Genomic DNA, 13,695 nt, shown 5'->3' with positions numbered 1-13,695 from the left:
GATGCAGGAGACACCGGTTCGTGCTGCGGTCCGGGAGGATCCCACATGCCGCGGAGCGGCTGGGCCGGTGAGCCATGGCCGCTGAGCCTGCGTGTCCGGAGCCTGTGCTGTGCAACGGGAGAGGCCACAACAGTGAGAGGGCTGCGTACCGCAAAAAAAAAAAAAAAAGATCGTCCTCCTTCCTGGTCCCCCTAGTCTAACTAGGCCCCCCGCTGTTGTCTCTTGTGGACACCTGTTCTTTTCCGGGGCCAGTTTCTTGGCCGTGCAACCTGGGCAATCATACAGGGCCCTGTACTTAGAAGGACTCCATGCTTAGTTTAATGCTCTGCTGTTGCCATCTTGAAATTCCTCATAATTTTTGAACAAGGGGCTCTCCATTTTCATTTTGACTGAGTTTTGCTGATTATATAGCTGGCCCTGTTCTTTCCTTTCCTTAAACTTAGCACCATTTAATTGCAGTAGCTCTAACATCTAGCTCTATGCCTACCACTATAGTATAGGTTTGCTAAATATTAACTTTAACCATTTGAAATTATTGTTATTTACGTTTGACTTATTAAAAAAAAACATTCATATGGTTCAACCTAAAATACTCTGGATAGATGAATAAATGAATGATAGGAAGAAGAAAGATACCTTGAACACAGTGGGTTGCTGACCCAATATCCACTTCCTTCCTTCCTACCTTTCTTCCACGAATTTTGATCAAGTGTCCATCCTTTCCCTAGTGACTCAGAGGAGGAGACTCCATTCCTAATTCCGGAGTAGATCCTGATCAGTCTGCATATTCTTTCTCCTAAGAACAATCTTTCTTCTTCCTCTAGACATTGTCAGGTTTGAAGGAGACTCCAGGAACTGCTGCAGCCATCTGCCAGTCTAACAAGTAGACCAACTCAGAGCAGAGAGCAGAGGCCAAGGAATTTCAGAAAAGCAGAACCAGGATATGTTGTGGATGGACCCTAATCTACCCCTGAACTTCTTGTTACGTGAGGTAATAAAATTTCTGTATTGTTTGTTTTGGTCATCTATTGCTGTGAAACAATTATCCCAAAATGGAGTGGCTTACAACAGCATCCATTTTATTTTATTTTATTTTATTTTTTAAATTTTATTTATTTATTTTCTGGTGATGTTTTATTTTTTTAACATCTTTATTGGGGTATAATTGCTTTACAATGGTGTGTTAGTTTCTGCTTTATAACAAAGTGAATCAGTTATACCTATACATATGTTCCCATCTCTCTTCCCTCTTGCGTCTGCCTCCCTCCCACCCTCCCTGTCCCACCCCTCCAGGCGGTCACAGCATCCATTTTATTACAGTTCACAATTTTGTGGTCCAGGAAGCCAAGAAGGTGATTCTTCTGTTCCATGTAGCATCAACTGAGGTCACTCAGTGGTATTCAGCTGGCCGATGGCCTATCTGAAGAGTCTAGGATGGCTTCTGTCATATTTGGCATCTTGGTGGTGATGGCTCGAAGTTTAGGTTCAGCTGGAACCTTCAACCAGAGCACGCCCATGTGGACTTTCCTGCGTGGCCATCCAAGGTGGTCAGACTTCTTGCATGAGATGCAGGGCTCCAAAAGTGTTGTAAGAGGCAGAAAGTGGAAGATGCCAGGCTCTTCAGGCCCAAGCGTGGATTGGCACAGGATCATTTCTATCATGTACTGTGGGTCAGAGCAGGCACAAAGCCCACCCAGCTTCAAAAAGAGATGACATAGCTTCTACCTCTTGATGGGAAAAGTACCAAAGAGTTTATGGCTATCGCTAATCCTCTGTATTACATAAGTCAACTGGAAACAGGTTTTCTGTTATTTACAGTCAAAAGGATCAGAAATCATTAAAGAAATTCAAGGTTCTCTCAAGACTGGGAAGGTGTTTCTTCCTGTTCCTCTAATATAGCGGTCTGTAAACTTTTTCGCAATGAGCCAGATAGTAAATGTTTTAAGTTTTACAGGGCACACAACCTCTGTTGCAACGACTTGGCTTTGCCAATGACGTATGAAACCAGCCATGGAAAATATATAAATGAATGAGATGTGTTCCAAAAAATTTTTATTTATGATCACTGAAATTCGAATTTTGTACAATTTTCATGCATCATGAAATATTTCTTTTTCCAGCCATTTAAAAATGTAAAAGCCATTCTTAGCTTTTGAGCTATACAAATAAAGAAGGCAGGCTGAATTTGGTCCCTGGACCCTATTGTACCTACCCCTACCATAATGCAAGCTTGCTGCAAGCTCAGGGCCTTCGCATGTGCTGACCCTCTGTCCTCTCCGAGGTCTTCATGTGGTTTGTACCTTCTCTTCATCTGGGTTTTAACTCAGATATTACCTCCTCAGAACAGCCTTCTCTGATCACTCTATCTAAAATAGTCCCCTAACTCTGAAACATATCATCCCCTTATATTTTCTTTTATTTTTAATGTCTTTTTATTGTGGTAAAAGTCACATAATATAAAACATACTATTTTAACCATATTTAACTGTACAGTTCAGCAGCTCGAAGTACATTCACATCATTGTGCAGCTCCCACCATCATCCATCTCCCGAATTTTTCACCTTCCTAAACGGAAACTCTGTCCGCTTCAAACACTAACTCCCCATTCCCCTCCTCCACACACCCCCTCACCCCCAGGCCCCTGGCATCTAGCGGCGTACTTTCTGACTCTATGAATTTGACTATTCTAGGTACCTCGTATAAGTGGAATCAAACAGTATTTGTCTGCACTTAACGTATATTGAAATGCATTTTTAAAATTAATATATATCCTGCAGACAGATTGTACCTGTTTTTTTCTCCCTGTGCAATACAGTAGGTACTCAGCAGCCAACTACTTCATATATAGTAGCGTACATACATCAGTCCCAATCTCCCAATCCGTCCCACCCCTCCTCTCCCCTTGGTGTCCATACCCCTTATATTTTCCTGATAGCACGTCTCACTGTCTGATGTTTTGTTCATTTGTTACATGTATGTGCTACCTCTCTTTAACCTTCACTGGAGTAGGACCTAGAAGCAGGCCTCTTGCCTGTCCTATTCTCTTCTGTACACCCCTTACCTAGCACAGTGCCTGGCATGTAATAGGTGCTCAATTAAATATTTGTTGAATTTGAGTTGAATGGTTACAACGCAGTGCTCTGGGGCTTGACAAGAACGTGGAAGACTACTGAATTTATACTTATTTAATGAGAGAAAGATAATTAAAGCAGAAGAAGGAGATCACCTTGTCATCTGCACTCAGAGAAGCATTGGTCCCTTTGTTATTTCCCTGTTATTTCAGGAAAAAGCCAAAGGAAAAATTCTTATCCTCGTATAATTCTGAAGAAAGTTATTTTCCATTCTTGGCAGATGTCTCCAAACAGGTACCTTGCCTGTATGGAGGCAGGAAAAGGGGATACAACCTTATTTGAGGAGAGAGAGTGTCATCTTGGTAGTTGTGAAATGGTGTTTGGAAGCTAGATTCTTCTAGACCACTAAGGTCTGATTTCCCAGAAATTCCCAAGATTCCTGAGGGAAAATGGCAAAGGTCCTGGGTGTCACGGCAACGGTAGAGATGACAGAGGTGGGAATCACATCAGGCTAAACTTGTCATCAGGAGAGAGGGGAAAAAAGCAGCAGGTACGACATTTGGGACAAGAAGACTTGAGCTCAAACAGAGTGTACCGAGTGGTGTTGGGTGGTGGCCAGAACCCAACCATTTGGCAGTGGGCTTTCCAAGCCTGGGCACAGAAGTGGCTTCCATCCAGTCCGGCCTCTACTTATTAAAACAAACAATTGGCAGGGTAGAAAGAGCCTGCTGTAGGTGAATACAATAAACAGGAAGAGTCTGTGGGAAGCAGTGAGGGCCACAACAGTGGATCTTAGAACTTAGGGCTTTGTAAGTTCAGTGAGTTCAGGTGATGAATGGAGCTCTGGGACACAAAGTAGCAATGGAGAGGGAGGCTGATGCAGGAGGTGATGAGAGGCTGACCTGAAAATGCTGGGTGTAGTGTGGATTGCATTCACAGGATGGCTGGCCGAAGGAAGTGACTTTGACTTTAGACAGTTGATTCCCAGTTGGTGGGTGAAGCAGAAACAAGAGAGGTGGTATTGTGTCTCTCATGTGGACTTTTTGGTTGCAAGTGGTAGAAAAGCTAACAAAATGTTGCCAAAGTTTAAAAAGGGAAATTTTTAGTTCACGTAATTGAGAAGTGTAGCTTCAGGTGTGGCCAGATCTGGGCTTTCCAAGAATGCCTTTAGTACTTAGTCTCTCTCTCTTTCTTCATCTCTCAGCAGTTCTTTCCTCTGTATTAGCTTCATTCTCGGACAGGCTCTCCCCGTGATGAAGTGGTTCACATTAGCTCCTGGTGTATACCCATCCAGCTTTAAGTTCAGTAAAGAATATCTTTGGCCTGGTCTCTCTAGCAAGTCCAAGAATACTACCTCATTGCCTGATGGGTCATGTACCCATTCTTTAGCCAGTCACTGAACCCAGGGGGTTGCAGTGTTTTATTGACCAACGCTGGGTCACATGCCCTCTCCTTGAAGCCCAGGGCAGTCAGCTCCACCCAAATGACCTGGACTAGAAATGGGGAAGAAAGTGGTTCCCCAAGAAAACTCAGGTGCCATTACCATAAAAATGGGTATAGATGCTGGGTAGGCAAAAAACAAAATGCAAACAATAAAAAACCGGATGATCAGATGTCTACTACCAGTAATCACCACACTCACATAGCATTGACCAGAAGCCACCATCTTTATCACCAGCACATGAAAATAATACTGAATGCTGTTGTCAGGTCTTAGACATTCAGCTGTTCTCATACTGACAGTTATATCCTCTGGTTTAAATCAGCATTAGGGAGTGAACACCAAGAACAGAAACTAATCATCATAAATGGAAAAAAACCAGTGATCCAAAGTGATTTAAAACAAAAGCACAGAATAGCACAAACTTGGTAATGAAATTTGGTAACTAGAAATTCAACTATTGCCCAGTAGCCCTTGGATTTCAAGCTTCCAAGCCTCTAGAAAAACAGAAATGCTCATTTTTATCTAGATTTTTCTAGAGACCTATTTCACCTTCAACTTAGAAATAATTCATGAAGCCTTTCTGATACCTGATAATGTGTGTGTACTTGGGTCCTATGTGTACCTCACTTTATTTCCATGACACCACACCCTTCCAGTCCTCCACATTTCTGACTACTCCATTTCTGTGTCCTTTGCCCAACCCTGAACCATTGATGTTTTCTAGAGCTTCATCGTTGATCCCCAGCTCTTCTCTTCTTACAAACTCTCACAGGGTAGCTCTTCATTCATTCTTTTCAACAGGTACCTAAGGAGAGCGTCCTTTGTGCCAGGTACTGTGCCAACCATCCTTGAAGGTTAACTCCTGATCATCCCATGTGCTAATGACACCCAACTCTCTGAAGTCCAGACCCCTCTCCCTTCAGATTCACACTTGGACATTCACAAGGTAGGTAATTTATAAATAGTTCTTGAATGAATGGATAAATGAATGAATGCTTTTCCCTTAATGTTTCAAGTTCAACATACCTAACAGTGAAATCATCTTCCTGCCTGATCCTATTACTACTTGTACTTGGTAATACCCTCAAGGATAGAAACCTCGGTGTTATCCTTACCTCCTCCTTCTTGTCTCCTTCACATCAAGTTCCACTAATTTTAACTCAATATTTCTTAAGTCTGTCTCCTTCTCCCCCATCTCCCCAGCTCCTGCCCTAATTCAGACCTGCAGCACCTTCTACCTGGACGTTGCCATAGCCTCCCTACTGGTCTGCCTGCCTCTAAGCGTGTTCGTGTAGCAGTCACACTCTCCTGCTTCAGTGGCTCTCTGTTGCCTATGAACAAAGATCATACTCCTTAAAATGCTAAATAAAGTTCCCTGTGTCCTGCTCTCTGTCTTCCTTTCCAGTCTCACCTTAAGAGTGGTTTGCCTTGAACGTTTGTGGTTTCCTACACACAGCACACAGATTCATGGCTTTGCTCGTGCTGTACTTCCTGTTTGGAATATGACCTACCCTATACCCCCATTTCTGCACATAATTTAAGCTTCAGCTGAGGTGCCATGTCCTCTAGGAGGCCTTGTCAGTCCTCTTCAGGCTGAGCTGGGTGTCCTCTGGTCGGCTTTTATAGCACACTGGGCATCCCTCTGTCATTGCACTATTAAGATCAGGTCCTCTTGCTGCCACCTGGATTCCCTTGTGAGTTCCTTGAAGACATGGGCATGTCTTGTTCATCCTTGATTCCCCAATGCCTAGCCAGTACCTGAAACACAGTAGGGTTTCAATAAACGTCTGTTGAAAGTCTAGGTTTCCTTTTAAGTAGAGCAGGTGTTTTAGCCTTGGTACTTTTATAGTGTGAAAAAGGCACCCCCTAAAATACTAAAAGCTAAAGGGTATGTTATTCAAGACCAAGATCAAGATCGTCAAGGGTTATCAGCGGAAACTTGGAGGTAATCTAATTTGCATTTTCTGGCCCAAAAGATTAACGCCAGGCAAGTGTTAAAGGCCCTAAAATATTTATGCTGATCTGATGCCTTGGGATCAGAGAATGACTAATAAAAAAAAATCAGGCATTTCTCCAGCATAAGCAGTTTATTTACTTATAGTCAGATCTTTTAAGCCTTTTCCCAAATTTTCAGACTAATATTTTCTAAATTAATTTGAAATCCATATGGACTGTCAACCAGCTGAAGCAGAGTGAGTTGGGGGAAAAGATGGAAATGAGATGAGAAGAGGTATCCTGGGTCAGATCATGCTTTTCCTTTACTTTGGAAAGATGGAAAACCATTGGAGGGTTTTGCTCAGAGGAGATCATTGATGCAATTTAATGTTCTGAAAGGATCACTCTGGCTGCTTGGAGGAGACTTAACTACAGGCAGCACGGGCAGAAGTAGAGAGACTAGTTTGGAGGCTGCCAGAATAATCTAGGCAAAAGAGGATGGTGGCTTGGACCAGCGTGGTAGCCAGGAGGTAGAAAAGTAGTCAGATTATAGGTGTATATTGGAGACTCAGTCAAGAGAATTTGCCAGTGATTAGATGTGGATTGTAGAGAGGGAAGAAAAGGACAGCTCTAAGGGTTTTGGCTTGAACAGCTGCAAGGATGGATCTGCCATTGGGAAGAGCAGGTTTGGGGAGAAAATCAAGAGTTCAGTTCTGGTCTCTTTTTAAGTTTGAGATGTCTATTTAGATGTATAATGCAAGGAGAGTATTGAGCATTCAAGTTATGTGTACCTGTCTGGAGTTCAGAGGAGAGGTCGAGGTGAGGATAGATATTTGGAGGTTGTTAGTGTGCAGATGGTATTTGCAGCCACGAGGCAGGTTGGGGTCATCTAGGAGGTGTGTATGGAGTGGAGGTTTGAGGAACAACCTGGAATGATCCAGTGTTCAGAAGTTGGGAAAATGAGGAGGAATCAGCAAAGGAAACCAGGGAGGAGGGACCAGTGAGAAAGGAGACCCAAGAGGCAGTGAGTGGGTGGTGACCCAGAGGCCAAGGAAAGAAAGATTATTGTGCCTGAAATAAGAAACAACCTACCAAGTTCTAATTTACCCCAAGTCTCACTGGATAGTGTATTTCTGTATGCATGCACACATGCGTGTGTGTGTGTATAATTTTTTTGCCCTGGGGTCGCCCAGCTACCATATATTTCCTTTGTTCCCTCCCCCTAGAAATTCTGAGTCCATGTGGTCCCAGACTTCATTACTGGGTCTGGGTGGTCGTGAATTTTACTAGTTCTCTTTTCCTCTTGTGGCCACTACAAGATCAGTTCACCTTCATTTCTACACTTCTAAGGAAAGCCTGAAGCACTGAGCACCTGCCAGGGCTGCCCATTCATAAAATCATTCATTTATTCATTCGTTCATTCATTCACTAGATAGTTACTGGGAATTTGCAATACGCAGACACTGTCCTAGGCCCTGAGGTTACAGCCATGAACCACATAGTCCCAGCACCATCTTTGCCAACAGGGAGCTTACATTCTAGCAGAGTGGGGAGGAATGGGGGAGAGGGAGACAATGTGTGTAGGGGGTCAACAAATAAACAGAATAACTTCAAATTGTTATGTCTACACTGAAGAAAACAATCAGGGGTCTAAGATTTAGAATAACAGTGAAGACTAAGACTGGGGACTAGTTTCCAGTAGGAGGGCAGGGAAGCTTCTCTGAAAACTAAGATCCTGATGTCTCCAAAGTAACCAGCAAATCATTTTCTTTTAGGTCCTGAAATGAACCTGGGGCTCTTATAGAACAAGGGCGGAAACCTACCTCTGGTTCCACCTTTACGTGAGCACCCGCCCTTCACAATTTATGGGATTATGCTGAAAAATCAATCTTTTACAATTTCACCTAACATCTGCCAGAGGAAACAAAAGCTTATTAAAAGGGCACTCATCAAAGTTCATCTTCCAACAAAGTGGTTAGTTACCATTTAACTTAGCTAACGTTTTTTTGGGAACACTTACTGCAGTGCAGACACTGGTCTAAGTAAGCTTTTTATATGCATCCTATCATTTAATCTTCACAAAATTCCTGTGAGGTGGGTACTGTTACTATCCCCATCTTACACTTAAAAATCTCGAGGCTTAGATGGATTAACTCCAAGGTCACAGGGCTAGCAAGTGGCAGGGCTCTGGTTAAAACCCATGTCTGTCTAACGTTCAAGAGTTTGCTTTCGGCATTCCTTTGAAAAAGATGATTTGAGGATATTCTTTTTTTTTTTTTGAGGACATTCTTAACTAGGTTTTAAGTAGTACATTCCTTATCTTCACAAAATTTTGTCAGGTAAGAAACAAAAATACAAGTTTAGAGGTGCTAGGATTTCTCTGTAGTTGAATAATCTTTGGGGTATTTCAGTGACAAACTTGTTTTAAGTGGTGTCAAGCAAATCCCTTCCTAAAGTGAAAGTATGTTGGTGATTTCAAGTTTGAAAACAGCCTTACGTTGTCTTCCAGGAATGCTATAAACAGAAATTCAAGGAAGTATTTCAACTAATAAAGATAAAAATATTTTTGGTAGAGCATCAAATATTTAGGTCTTATTTCTTAGCTCAGTTTAAAAACCACAAATTTAATATTTTTTTTAGCAGGTATGGTAAATTGTGAGATTTTAAAAGTTCATATAATAGAAATTCAAGTTACAATTTATTGAGCATTTATTGTGTGCCTGACAATGTACTGTGTATATTATTTTACTTGTTCTTAACTATAATTCTATGAGATATTAATTATCATTCCTGTTTTGAAGATGAAGACATTGAGACTCAGTTAAGTAACTGAGATTCAAAACCATGTGTCAAATCCAGTGTTTAAATCTAGGAATGGAAACCCTGTGTTCCTTTCATCATAAGAATGAAATTTCTGATTCAGGCTTCAGAAGGTATCTTTTCTTATTAGACGATTTTCATTCTCTAAATTAGTGACCTTGGGGAAGTATCTTCCCTAGTATTCAGTTTCCTTGCCTTTAAAACAATGTGATTGCACTGGATGTTTCCCATAATCTCTTTCTGTTCTTCTTTTTTAATTATTATTTATTTATTTATTTTTGGCTGTGCCAGGTCTTAGTTGCGGCATGCAGGATCTTTTTTTTTTTTTTTAAATTGCAGCATGTGGACTTCATGTGGACTCTTAGTTGCGGCATGCGGACTTCTTAGTTGTGGCATGCAGACTCTTAGTTGCAGCATGCGAACTCTTAGTTGCAGCATGCGTGTGGGGTCTAGTTCCTGAAACGGATCGAACCCAGGCCCCCTGCAGTGAAAGCACGAAGTCTTACCCACTCTACCTCCAGGGAAGTCCCTCTTTTTATTCTGAAGCTTCACAGTTCTGTGATTCCATAAATAGTTCGGTTCAAAGATAATTCATAGGCGTTCAGTGGGACTCCTGCTTTCATCATTTTTTAAAATTGAAAACAGTGGGAAATTAAATCTTTTAAATCAATTTAGTAGGTCTATCTACTGTCAATATTTTCTCTTTTATACTCACGGATATATTATTTGATCCTTCTTAGTTGCAAAATGTTTCCCCACTGTCATTTATAATACTTATCAGTAACAATAGCTCTAAGAAATAGATTTGAATTGCGTTCGCTAACTTACAGCTGGGAAAACAAGTTATTCCAGTGCTTTAATTTGGTCATGGTTACTCAGTGCCAAGGAAGGATTGGGACCTACACCTCTGGAATTTCTAGCCTTACTCTGTGTTTGGTCACTCATTCTTTCATTTGGTTAGCCCAGGGGTCAAGTATCCTATGGTCTGTGGGCCAAATCTAGCCCACTGCTTGCTTCTGTATGGTCTACAAAGTAAGAATAGGTATTACATCTTTAAATGGGAAAAATAATAAAAAGAAGAATATTTTGTGACACATGGAAATCATGTGAAATTCAAATTTCACTGTCCATAAGTAAAGCTCTTTGGGACACCACCACCAAACTCCTTCATTGATGTAGTCTGTGGCTGGTTTCCTGTCACAACGGCAGAGTCAGGTAGGTGCAACAGACCCTGTGGGGCCCTTTATCGAAAAGTCTGCCAACCTCTGGTTAGTCTGTGTTAAAGAAATTAAACAAGGAGGCCAAGGAGACCATCAAACTGAGGTGGCTCTAATGCCTTGGTGGCCTATGCAACCAAAACCTAAACCAAGCCAGTCAGTGTACTGGAATCTGAGAAAATGAAACTTAAGAACAACCAATCACAAACAGCCAATGAGGCTTTCCCAAATAAGGCAACCACTTAAGCTATAGCCAATCAAATAGTTTCTTTGCTTTGCTTCCGAGTCCTCTCTCCTAGCTCCTGTGGGTGGAGTACTCTTAACCACTCCCAGTTTCATGCTGCTCAATTCTAATTGATGTTTGCTCAAATAAACTCTTGAAGATTTTAATGTGCCTCAAACTTTTAACATCTGTCAAACTGTGTTGATAGTCTACTATTGCTAGGCTCTCTGCAGGTCACAGGGAACACAGCAGCCAACAAGACACACAGGTTCCCTTGGCCCAAGGCACTTTTTCTTAACCATCAAATAAAAGATAAAACAAACAATAAACAAAGTTGGAGGGACAGAGGACTTCCAAGTTTTAATTTGCCGAAGGATATTTAAAAAGACTACAGCTACTATCTTCACTCATCATCTTAAAAAAAAAAAAAGGAGTATGTTAATACCAAAAAATGAGTATACCAGTACCAAATATGTAAGAAGGACATATCTCAAAAAGCACTCATTTAAGTGGAATACATGTAGCATCATAAAAAACTCATTACACAGTCACTGGTTGTTTTTGTTTTGTTTTTGCATGCGTGTGGGGCCTAGTTCCTGAAACGGATCGAACCCAGGCCCCCTGCATTGAAAGAAGAATACTTCTTTCTGGGCAGGCCCAGGTCATCAGACCAGCTTTGGGAAGCATAGGGATAATTCACACTGTTACTTTTTAGACAACGCAAGCTTTAAAATATGTCTAGTTTCTAAGTTGGAAAATTTTAGTATTTTAGTTTGAGAGTATTACAGCCATGAGTTTTGTAATAAAATTTTTTAATAGATGAGTTTTGGGTAATAAAAATATAACGATGGTGAATTCTGGAAAAGAACTACAAAGGGAAGTAGGGAAGAAAATAAAAGAAGTCTGGGACTTCCTTGGTGGTCCAGTGGTTAAGAATCCGCCATCCGGGCTTCCCTGGTGGCGCAGTGGTTGAGAGTCCGCCTGCCGATGCAGGGGACACGGGTTCGTGCCCTGGTCCAGGAAGATCCCACATGCCATGGAGCGGCTGGGCCCGTGAGCCATGGCCGCAGAGCCTGCGCAATCGGAGCCTGTGCTCCACAATGGGAGAGGCCACAACAGTGAGAGGCCCACGTACAGCAAAAAAAAAAAAAAGAATCTGCCTTCCAATGCAGGGGATGCGGGTTCAATCCCTGGTTGGGGAACTAAGATCCCACATGCTGCAGGGCAACTAAGCCCACAGATTGCAACTACTGAGCCCGCACGCTCTGGAACCTGCGCAACACAACTAGAGAGCCTGTGCAACGCAACTAGAGAAGCCTGCGCGCTGCAATGAAGAGCCCGTGCAATGCAACGAAAGATCCCAAGTGCCGCAATGAAGATCCCATGTGCTGCAACTAAGACCCGACACAGCTAAATAAATAAATAATAAAATAAATTTAAAAAAAAATAAAGAAATCTGCCATCACCCACTGTTGTAGATACAGCAGATATTATATCCTCTTTGCCCAGTGTTTAGATGAAGGTAACCCATTTTAGTATTGATTTTTCATACTGGCTTCTCCCTAGAAGAAAGTGATGGAATAATTTCTCTTTTGAAATATTGCCCTCCTCTGCCCCCAACAGTGCCACCTTCAGTAGACCCAGGCACTCACTAAAAACCACAGCATCACCTCAAAACTAGAGCCATCTAACAGAATATGAATTCCCATGGAAGAAAAGTTCATCCATTAATAAGTATTTGAAGTTGGATATGATAGTTTTCTAGTTGCTTTAGAAAGTTTATTAATTCCCCATGACAAAATTTCTATTTTGCAACCACTGAAATGGCAACCAAAAGATTAACAATTAACCCTTTCTCCTTATGTCCCTATTCCTGTTGTCTGTGATATTGTTCATTTCCTGAATGTGTTTCCTAGAGCACTATGTGGAATGTAACACTGGAGGAAAAACAGGATTCTATGTTCCAAGAAATATGAGAAATACTGGGTTAAGCAAAATCTCACAGGATTATTTACTGCAGGACTTCTCAGGACCTCTAATATGCTAATGTGAATTTAAAGTATGCACATGTATGAGAAGATCCAGAGGCAAGAAAGAGAGCAAGGTGTACGGGCCTACTTTAGTTTAGGTTATTTTGTATAAGTAAGCTGATTCATTTGGTCATTTCAGCAGCAACAATGGTAAGAAATAGGCCAGTTACTTTTATTGATCCAAGTGACCCTGAGGCTGTATTGAAATTGTCTTCTGACAATTTTGTGGTTTCATCTCAGCTTTTGAAAAAGTTTATGTTTATTAATGGTTTATTGTTTTTCTTAAATATCTTTCCTCATTTAATACACATTCCTGCCCTGTAAATCAGATATTGTCTTTACTCTAAATGTTTAAGAAAACTTTCTTATAAACTTGACCAAGGAGGTGAAAGACTTATATTCTGAGAACTGTAAAACACTGATAAAGGATGCTGAAGATGATTCAAAGAAATGGAAAGATACCCCATGCTCTTGGATTAGAAGAACTAACATTGTTAAAATGGTCATGGTCATATTACCCAAAGCAATCTACAGATTTAATGTGATCCCTATCAAATTACTCATGACATTTTTTTACAGAACTAGAACAAAGAATCTTAAAATTTATATGGAACCATAAAAGGCCCAGAATGGCCAAAGCAATCCTGAGGAAAAAGAACAAAGCTGGAGCATCACGCTCCCAGACTTCAGACAATACTACAAAGCTACAGTAATCAAAACAGTTTGGTATTGGCACAAAAACAGACATATGGATCAATGGAACAGAATAGAGAGCACAGAAATAAACCCACACACCTACGGTCAATTAACCTTCAACAAAGGAGGCAAGGATATACAATGGGAAAAACACAGTCTCTTCAGCAAGTGGTGTTGGGAAAGCTGGACAGCCGCATGTAAATCAGTGAAATTAGAACATATCCTCATACCATACACAAAAATAAACTCAAAGTGGCT

At 41.3% G+C, this 13,695-nt stretch overlaps 1 long non-coding RNA gene across 1 annotated transcript; it reads left to right on the top strand.

Moving 5' to 3' along the window:
• The first annotated feature begins 828 nt into the window (after window positions 1–828).
• LOC117196784 (uncharacterized) lies at window positions 829–6,338 on the top strand. Its single transcript, XR_004477151.2, has 3 exons — window positions 829–991; window positions 5,318–5,462; window positions 5,720–6,338. It is a non-coding gene; the product is annotated as an uncharacterized LOC117196784 (long non-coding RNA).
• Window positions 6,339–13,695: the final 7,357 nt, after the last annotated feature.

The sequence above is a fragment of the Orcinus orca genome, chromosome 3 (genome assembly GCF_937001465.1).
Source record: "Orcinus orca chromosome 3, mOrcOrc1.1, whole genome shotgun sequence".
Classification (NCBI taxonomy): domain Eukaryota; kingdom Metazoa; phylum Chordata; class Mammalia; order Artiodactyla; family Delphinidae; genus Orcinus; species Orcinus orca.
Note: the sequence above shows the minus strand (reverse complement) of the source record. Positions and strands in the feature narration are given on the sequence as shown.